This window comes from Vombatus ursinus, unplaced genomic scaffold, assembly GCF_900497805.2.
Source record: "Vombatus ursinus unplaced genomic scaffold, bare-nosed wombat genome assembly UNPS02014811.1, whole genome shotgun sequence".
NCBI classification, from domain to species: Eukaryota; Metazoa; Chordata; class Mammalia; order Diprotodontia; family Vombatidae; genus Vombatus; species Vombatus ursinus.
In genome coordinates this window covers 6439468-6450051 of record NW_020954589.1, presented here as the reverse complement: position 1 = coordinate 6450051, position 10584 = coordinate 6439468, and positions in this window count along the sequence as shown.

Genomic DNA, 10584 nt, shown 5'->3' with positions numbered 1-10584 from the left:
TTCCCTCAACCCAGCTTGTCAGTTGTCCTGTCGCTGAAGTAAACTCAGTTGACATTGGAGTAGGATCAGCTTCCCCTGGAAGTGGGAAGGCAATATTGCTCCTTCGTCCCAAGCCTCTCCTCCAGTTAATTCTGGGGGTAGGCAACAGGTCACAGCAAACTATCCATTCCCACACTACTCACTCACTCAATCAATATTTATTAAGAGCCTAGCATGTACCATGCACTGTGCTAAAGGTAGGGATACAAAAAGAGGCAAAAGATAGTCCCTGCCCCTAAGGGGCTCACAATCTAATGGGAGACAAGAAGCAAATATATACAAAGAAGCTATGTTCAGAATTGTTCAGTCATTTTTCAGGTGTGTCCGACTCTTTGTGATCTCATTTGGAGTTTTCTTGGCCCAGATACTGGAGTGGTTTGCTATTTCCTTCTCCAGCTCATTTTACAGATGAGGCAAACTGAGGCAAACAAGGTTAAGTGACTTGTCCAGGATCACACAACTAGTAAGTATCTGGGGCCAGATTTGAACTCAAGAAAATGAGTCTTCCCCAGGCCTGGCACTCCGTGCACTGTGCCACCTACATACAGAATAGGAAATAATTAAAAGAGGGAAGGCACTAAATTAAGAGGGGTTGGAAAAGGCTTCTAAGATGGGATTTTAGTTGGAACTTAAAGGAAGTCATTGCAGGCATTAGAGAAAATGCCCAGAACCAAAGGATGGCATGTTTTGCTCCTGGAACAGCAAGGAGGCCTTTGTTACTGGATCAAACAATAAATGACAGGGGATAAGGTATAAGAGGACTCAAACTAGGAGGGGGCTAAGTTGTGAAGGGCTTTGAACACCAAACAGAGGATTTTGTATTTGATCCTGGAGGCAATAGGATGCCACTGGAGTTTGTTGAGTGAGCCCCCTCCCCCCCCAACATGGTCAGACTTGCACTTTAGAAAATCACTTTGATGACTGGATGGAGTATAGACTGGAACAGGAAGAGACTTAAGTCAGACAGACTGACCAGGAGGCTATTGTGAGGTGATAAGAGTTGATACCAGGATGGTGGCAGTATCAGTAGAGAGAATGTGGCTTATTCAAGAGATGTTACAAAGGTGAAATTGATAGGGCTTGGCAACAGATTGGATAACCAAATGTGAGAGATGGTGAGGTGTCAAGGATAACACCTAGGTTGCAAGTCTCAGGAACAAAGATACTAAGTTCAATTTTGGACATTGAGTTTGAGATGTCTGAAAGGCAGTTGGAGTGTGAGATTAAGTGTCAGCAGAGATGTTGAGGTAGGATAGACAGATCTGAGAACTATCAGCATAAAGATGGAAATTAAATCCACTGGAGCTGATGGAGATCACCAAGTGAAATAGTATAGAGGGAGAATAGGACCCAGAATAGAACCCTTCCGAATGGAACACCTACCTGGGTGAGGATCCAACTAGGGTGACTGAAGAGAAGCAGGTCTGATAGACAGAAGGAGAAAGAGGAAAGAGTACTGCCAGGAAAACCTAGGGAGAAGAAGGTATCAGGAAGGAGAGGGTCATCAACAGTGTTGAAGGATGCAGAGAATTCAAGTATGAAGATTAAGAAAAGGCCATCAAAGAGGCAGCTAGATAGCACAGTGGATAGAGTATTGGCCCTAAAGTCAGGAGGATCTGAGTTCAAATGTGGCCTCAGAGACTTGACACTCACTAGCTGTGTGACCCTGGGCAAGTCATTTAACCCCAATTGCCTCACCCAAAAAAAAAAAAAGACCATTGGACCTGGCAATTACGCCGAACCTGGGAGAGTGGGAGCTCCGGCGCGCGGAGCAGCGTGTGCCGGAGAAGCCCAACTCACAGTCCCTGCCACCCCTGCAGGGCCCGTCAAGCACCAAGAAGGGAATCTTGAAGGCGTATGTAGTCACTTGCTCAGCCGTCACACTTAACACAGTGGCCTACACTCCCTCACCTCCTTCCCAGTGCCTGATCTATTGACCCGGGGTAGGGTTAGGGTTGGAACTGGAGGGTTGGTTAAGTGTTGGAGTCGGAGTCCGAGTCTGAGTCGGAGTTAGGGTTGAGTTAGAAAATACCTTTTGTACATGTTTCACAGCCAACTTCTCCAGCCTTCTGCCCCCTTTGAACTTCTCAACTCTACATGTATCTTAGATACCGCTACCTGTCTAATCCCACAGGTTTCACACCCGCCCTCTCGGCTTCAATAACCTCTACCAGCTCCCTCAATTGTCTGAGGTGGCAGAATCCCTCTTTTACAGACTTAGGCTGAGTCTAACTCCCTACCCCATTTTCCCTGGTCACAATCTGGACCTTTCCTGAAAGGTCCCCAAGCCTCGGAATCTGTCCATCCCCATTTGCCATCCCAACTCAGGGCTCTGAAAGTTCTGCACGCTCAGTTCCCTCATCTGCAGCTCCATGAACTCACCTGATGAAACAGCCGAAACATTCAAGATCACTGGGGCTATTCCTAGCGTGGTCAGGAACCAGAAAGGGGCACTGCAGGTAGGGACCATCGGTCTCCTCGTGCTCTTAAACTCTCGGCAGACTCTGCTTTTTGTCTTAAAACAAATTAACTACACACACGGCTGTTGGAAACTGACAATTGCTCAACTGTTAGAGGAGCTACTCCCAAAGCACACTAGACCTGCGCTGCTCCGCCCACTCCCCCCTCCCTCACCTACCCCTTAGCTTTTCCTGCTCCGTTCCTTCCCCAAAGTGCTCCGCAGAGGCACGGGCTTCTTGTTTCTTTTTTCATTTCTTTTTCCTTTCTTTTCTTTTCTTTTCTTTTCTTTTCTTTTCTTTTCTTTTCTTTTTTTTTGTACCTACAACATGCTTTTACGTTTAATCTGCAAATGAAGAAATTTTGAATGCTGTGGATAAGTTCACTTACTTTGGTGCTGTACTTTCCAGGGATGTACACATTGATGAGGTTGATTGAAGTTGGCATTGCCAGAGCCAGCTCAGAGTTTGGGAGGCTCCGAAGGAAAGTGGGGAAGAGAAGAGGTATTAGACTGATTACCAAACTGAAGATCTACAGAGCTATTGTGCTGATCTCATTGTTGTATACCTGTAAAACCCGGACAGTATACCAGGGCCATGCCAGGAACCTGAATTGCTTCCATTTGAATTGTCTTAGGAAGATTCTGAAGATCGCCTGGCAGTATAAGATACCAGACACCAAGGTCTTTTCTCAAACTAAACTGCCAAGCATTCAAACTCTACTTCAGAGAGCTTAACTCTAATGTTGTTCAAATGAAAAAAAACATAAGCTTGCCCCACTGGGCAAGTGTTCACATGGTGGTCAGAAGAAGTGATACAAGGGCACTCTGAAGGTCTCTCTTGAGAACATTGGAATTGATTGTGTGATGTGAGAGACACTGGCACAGAGACTGCTCAGCATGGCATGCACACATCAGAGAATGTGCTGTGCTCTATGAGCAAAGCAGAATTGAAGGGGTCAAAAGAAACAGGAGATGCACAAATTTAAAGAATCCATCCCAAATGTTCACACGGACTATTTGTGCCCAACCTGTGGTAGAGTATTGTGTGTTTGTATTGGTCTGACCAGCCACAGTAGGACACACTCTAACTTGACTCTAGCATAGTGATGTCATTTTGGTCCTCTTTGAGAACGTAGGACAACAACCTATATTTAAGCTATATCATTAACATCTACTCCATAATCAAAAAAAACAATAAATCAAGCCCTCATTTGTAGCATTTGCTGATTTCAGAGGGATAAATTTAACAGTCTTCAAGCTGATTGCAGTATACCCCTGGAAAAGTTCTTCCAAAGCTGTTTTTCTTTACATTTGCTGAGGTCAGTGTCTAAATTCTGATTGTATTCTTGTGAATCATCAGGGAAGAAAAATCTCCTCTCCTGGTTGCTTGCTCCAGTTTAGAACACAACTTGGGGTATGAAATTGCACAATAAGTAGAAACCACTGTGACATTTTCCTCTTTTAGATCTGATCCTATCTCCACCACATTACTAACCTTAACTTGACTGGCAACTTGCAACTGTGACCGGACCCTTATGGCTGCATTTGTGATTCAGAAATTCACGCCCTAGGAGGGTGGGGGTAGGGTGGCATTGGAGGAGAGGATGGCTTGGCAGAGGGAACTATCTAGGAGATGTAAGGACTGCATTTTCATCTAAGCCTTCTCTTTCTAGAATTCTTCTCTTGTCACACTTCCAGGCTGCAAAGACTCATACTCTCTGATGCTATAACTCAACAGGTTGGTCATTCCAAGCCTCCAGAAATGTTTTTCTTGATTGGGAGCCAGGGGTTAGAGGCCACTTTGCCACCACTTCATGGTGCTAATACACTCTCTTCTCTCTAAGCTTTCTTCTCAGGTCAGAAAAAAGGCTTAGTTGTGTAAGCCCAGATTCACCTAACCCTACATGATGAAGTTCTGGCTGTTGATCCTTCACTCACTGGCAAAGCCTGGGTAACAGACACACCTTGGAGCTAATAAATATTTCTACTCTCCCCAGGGTAAAAGGGTCTCCTCACCCACCAGCATTTCCCTGCCCTTTTCTTTCCCAGGTCTCAAGAGCCACTTTTGGGTTTCTCACTTTCCTCCTCAGGGATTTCCCCTCACAAAACTTCCACTCTGTAGGAGTGAATTTCCTGACCCCTTTGGGCATCTCCATCTATTTAACTGTCCTCAGGTTCCCTTTTACATATCCTCTAAATCCCTACTAGAGTGCCACAATTTCCCAGGTGGCTTTGGCTCACCTTTCTCTGGGTGTCTTCACCTGCCAACAGTTCTCTGCCCTTTTCCTTCCCAGATTTCAAGAGCTACTTTTGTAGCTCAATCTTCTCCATTAGGGGCTTGTCCTTCACAAAGTTTATATTTATAAGTTTATAGTTATAATACAGTTTATAGATTTACAATTCACTAAGTATTTTTCTCACAATAGCCCCCTGAGGAAGGCAGGACAGTTATTATGCCCACTAGTCTCCAGGAGATGAGCTTGCTTAAAGTTATCCTACTAGTAAATGTCAGAGATCAGAGATGAGAAAAGAACACAGTTCTCTATTGAAGTCTAGGCCTCCTTCTTTGATTGTTACCGCCTCCCCTTATTTAATATTTTCAGTCCGTCATTCTCTACTCTCTATTCTTGAGAAACTTCAGCTTCACACTTTCATTCCCTTTCAACCCTGTTCAGTCAAAGATGTGACAGGACCTACAACGACTCACCTATTGGAGTGTTCATCATTTAGCACCCAAAGCCTGCATGGAAAATGTAACTGAGGAAGTCTGAGTGTAGCTGCCTCTTGTTCCTCAGTAACTATCTAGTCTTTCAGTAGTGGGCAAAACCCTGCTAACTGCAGTAGCCTATGGGCTATGGCAATATGTCAGTCCAAGGGAGTTTCCAACCTGAAAGTATCCAGACTCTCAGGAGGAGACAGCAGTGAAAGTGGTTAGGAGAAAGAGGAGATGCCATAGCATATCAGAAAGATACATCATGTGGATATAATGCAGACTTTAAGGAAGGTTTAGAATCCCCAGAATCCAGTACAGTTATCCCTTCTGCATCATGGGAATTAAGGGGTGGTGTCCCATAATCAGGAAAATCCATGTAAAAATTTTTGGCCCTCCGTTTGACCACAGAAGAAGTCTGAATTATTATGGTATTAAAAGATAAAATATGTTGATATTATACAATACTATACATGTATTTTATGCATTTCTGAGTTTCTGAACTTTTTCTGTGTTGTCTTCAGCTTCCAAAAAACTCCCACAAAAATTTCCATTTAATTTCTTATGCTGACCTGTGATATATTGAAACCAGGAAATATAGAGCTCAGAAGACAATAAAACAAGTCAGTTTTGTTGAGGGGAGATAGTCACAAAATAAGGATGATGGGCAGACCACTGAAGGGCAGTCCACTGAAATCTCTGGTGGACACAGAGCAGTGTTCTAGCACCCTCTCCCCAAAAAGTCAGTGAGTTTTTATAAGGCTCTTATCTGGGTCTAGCAGAATCAGGCTAGGAGAAGGGAGCAAGGCATTTGGATTTAGGGATTGGTTCATTCAAGCTAATGGAAGGAGAGAAGAATCATAGGGAACTGGAAGCTGGTTCATATTCAAATTCCTAGCAAGTGGAAAAGGGCTTTGGATCAGTTACTGCTGATCTTACCCTGACAGCTTGATTCTGGTTTTTAAGTTTTCCTAAGGTTTCTTCATTTAACAAAGGAGGCTATTCACTAACCATAGATCACGGTCCTGTGGTGGAGGGGTTTGCATAGCTCAATGAAACTGGGGGTGGGGTGGGGACAGTGTTATCCAAGACAGATAGGTCATAGTGAAGAGTTCTGAGAAAAGGTGATCCACTGGAGAAAGAAATGGTGAACTCCTCCATTATCTTTGCCAAAAAAAACCCTATGGACAGTACCAAAATCAAATGAGCCTTAGGAATCATTGCTAACAGTATAGCTAGTGGAAATGATGGAATTTCAGCTGAACTACTAACCATCCTAAAAAGATGATGCTGTTAAAGTGCTGCACTCAGTATGCCAGTAAATTTGGAAAACACAACAGTGGCCACAGGATTGGAAAAGATCAGCTGTTCCAATCCTAAATGCCAAGGAATGTACAAATTACTGAACAATTGTGCTCATTTCATGGCAGCAGTTATGCTTAAGATACTGTAAGCTAGGAGCTAGGAGCCAAGATGGTGGAGGGAAAGCAGTGACTTGCTTGAGCTCTCCCCCAAACCCCTCCAAATACCTATAAAAAATGGCTCTAAACAAATTCTAAAGCAGCAGAACTGACAAAAAGACAGTGAAACAAATGCCCAAGATAACCTGGATGGTTGATTGGAAACCTATATCACGCCATGCTGGGAGAGGAGCGCAGTTCGATGTGGGTGTGCAGGCTGCAGCAAACCTGGAGCAGGGCTCAGAGGACTGAATTGCAGGGAGCTGTGGAGGTTTCCAGACCTTTCAACCCACAAATGTCAAAGACTACTTAGAAGATCAGTGCGAAAAGTCTGTGACTTCAGTGAGAGACGAGCTAGGTCTCAGTCACAAGTCTTGAACGTGGCCCAGGGCCATGGCTATTTCCCAAGCTTCTGGCCCACAGACTGAGGGGGAATCAAGTGGCTGTTCAGAGGTTGATTGCAGGGATCTCTTTGCCAGTACTGAGGCAGGAATCTCTTGCTCTACCCATGCTTGGATCTGGGTCACAGTTCTGAGGGGCAGTCCTGGGGTGAGGAGAAGTGCTGGTGTGGTGGAGCTTGTTGTGGTGGTGGAAAGGAAACACCTCGCCCCTTATCATAGCACCTTGGAAGAACTAAAAATTTACAGGTCCCTAGAAGTATCTCTGAAAACAGCTGTACAAACCCCCAAAGCTTGGGACAGTACATTCTCCACATTGGAAGCAGACTCTTACCTTAACGAAGAGTTTAAAACTCAAATAATTGTTTGGGACCATGAGTAAGCAACGCAAAAAGAGTCAGACTATATTATCTTACTTTGGTGACAAAGAAGATCAAAACATACAACCAAAAGAAGACAACAAAGTCAAAGCTCCTACATCCAAAGCCTCCAAGAAGAATATGAATCAATCCCAGGCCTTGGAAGAACTCAAAAGGGATTTTGAGAAGCAAGTAAGAGAAGTAGAGGAAAAACTCAGAAGGGAAATGAGAATGATGCAAGAAAATCATGAAAAACAAGTCAACAGCTTGCTAAAGGAGACCCCAAAAAATACTGAAGAAAATAACAGCTTAAAAAATAGCCTAACCCAAATGGCAAAAGAGATCCAAAAAGCCAATGAGGAGAAGAATGCCCTAAAAAGCAAAATTGGCTGAGTGGAAAAGGAAGTCCAAAAGATTACTGAAGAAAATACTTCCTTAAAAATTAGAATAGAGCAATTAGAAGCTAGTGACTTTATGAGAAATCAAGACACCATAAAACAAATCCAAAAGAATGAAAAATTAGAAAACAATGTGAAATATCTCATTGGAAAAATGACTGACCTGGAAAATAGATCCAGGAGAGAGAATTTAAATTATTGGACTATCTGAAAGCCATGATCAAAAAAGAATGTAGACATCATGTTTCAAGAAATTATCAAGGAAAACTGCCCTCATATTTTAGAACCAGAGGGCAAAATAAAAATTGAAAGAATCCACTGATCTCCTCCTAAAAGAGATCCCCAAAGGAAAACTCCTAGGAATATTGTAGCCAAATTCCAGAGTTCCCAGGTCAAGGAGAAAATATTACAAGCAGCGAGAAAGAAACAATTAAAGTATTGTGAAAACACAATCAGGATAACACAAGATTTAGCTACTTCTACATTAAGGGACCGCAGGGCATGGAATATAATATTCTGGAGGGCAAAGGAAATAGGATCACCTACCCAGCAAAACTGAGTATAATCCTTTAGGGGAAAAAATGGTCATTCAGTGAAATCGAGGACTTTCAAGCGTTCTTGATGAAAAGACCAGAGCTGAATAGAAAATTTGATTTTCAAATACAAGACTCAAGTGGAACATGAAGAGGTAAACAGGAAAGAGAAATCATAAGAGACTTATTAAGATTGAACTGTTTACATTCTTGCATGGAAAGATGATATTTGTAACTCATGAGACCTTTGTCAGTATTAGGGTAGTTGGAGGGAAAAATTATATGTATGTATATATATATATAGATAGACAGATAGACAGATAGATAGATAGATAGATAGATAGATAGATAGATAGAGGGCACAGGGTGAGCTGAAGATAAAGGGGTGATATCTGGAGAATAAAATTAAGGGATGAGAGAGGATTATACTAGGAGAAGGAGAAAGGGAGAGGTAGAACAGAGTAAATTATCTCACAAAAAACAGAAAAGAAAAGGCTCTTACAGTGGAGGGGAAACAGGGGAAGGTGAGAGGAAATGAGTGAATCTTATTCTCATAGGATTCGACTTAAGGAGGGAATAATATACACACTCAATTGGGTATGGAAATCTGTCTTACCCTACAGGAAAATAGGGGGGGAAGGGGACAAGAGAGTAGGGGGTGATAGAGAGGAGAGCAGATTGGGAAAGGGGGTAATCAGAAGCAAATACTTCTGAGGAGGGACAGGGTCATAAGAAAGAATAGAATAAATGAGGGGGGTGGGATAGGATTAAGGGAAATAGAGTCAGTTTTTCACAGCATGTCTATTATGGAAGTGTTTTGCGTAACTGCACACATATAACCTATATTGAGTTGCCTGTCTTTTCAATGAGGGCAGGTGGGGAGGAAGGAAAGGAGAAAATTTGGAACCCAAAGTTTTAAAAACACATGTTTTAAAAAAATGTTTTCACATGCAACTGGGAAATAAGAAATATAGGAAATGGGGTACAGAAATCTATCTTGCCCTACAGGAAAATAGAAGGGGAAAGGGATAAGAGAAGGGAGGGAGAGATAGAAGGGAAGACAGACTAGGGGAAGGGGTATTCAGAATGCATGCCACCTTGGGGTGGGGGGAGGGGCAAGATGGGGTGAAAATTTGGAACTTAAAATTTTGTGGAAGTAAATGTTGAAAACTAAAAATAAATAAATTTATTTTTAAAAAAAGATACCGTAAGCTAGGGGCAGCTAGGTGGTGCAGTAGGTAGAGCTCTGGCCTTGGAGTCAAGAGGACTTGAGTTCAAATCTGGCCTCAGACACATGACACTTACTAGCTGTGTGACCCTGGGCAAGTCACTTAACCCTGATTGCCTCATCAAAAAAAAAAAAGATACTGTAAGCTAGATTTCAGCAATATGTGAACTGAGAATTACTAGAAGTGCAGGCTGGTTTTCAGAGAAGCAGAGGAACTACAGACCAAATTGCCAACATTCTCTGGATTATGGAGAAAGCAAGGGAATTCCAGAAAAACATCTACTTCTGCTTCATTGACTACACTAAAGCCTTTGACTGTGGATCACAACAAAGATGTGGCAAGTTCTCAAAGAGATGGGAGTACTGTATCATTTTACTTTTCTTTTGAGGAACCTGTGTACAGGCTAAGAAACAACAGTTAGAACTGAACATGGAACAGCTGACTGGTTCAAGATTGGAAAAGGAGTATGACAAGGTTGTATATTGTCACTTTATTTAACTTATATGCAGAGTACATTATGCAAAATGCTAGGCTAGGTGAACCAAAAGCTAGAGAAATATCAACCATCTCAGATATGCAGATGATACCACTCCAATGAGAATTAAGAAGCATCTTGATGAGGGTAAAAGAGGAGAATGTAAAAGATAGCTTGAAGCGTAACATCAAAAAACCTAAGGTCTTGGCAGCTTGGTCCTATCACTTCCTGGCAAACAGAGGGAAAAGAAATGGAAGCAGTGTCAGATTTTACATTCTTGGGATCAAAAATCACTACAGATAGTGACTGCAGCCATGAAATTAAAAGATGCTCACTCCTTGGAAGGAAAGCTATGGCAAATCTGGACAGCCTACTAAAAATATCACCTCTCCAATAAAGGTCTGAATAGTCAAAGGTATGGTTTTTCCAGTAGCAATGTATGGCTGTGAATATTAGACTATAAAAAAAGCTGAGTACCTCAGAATCAATGCTTTTGAATTGCGGTGCTGGAGAAGACTTTTGAGA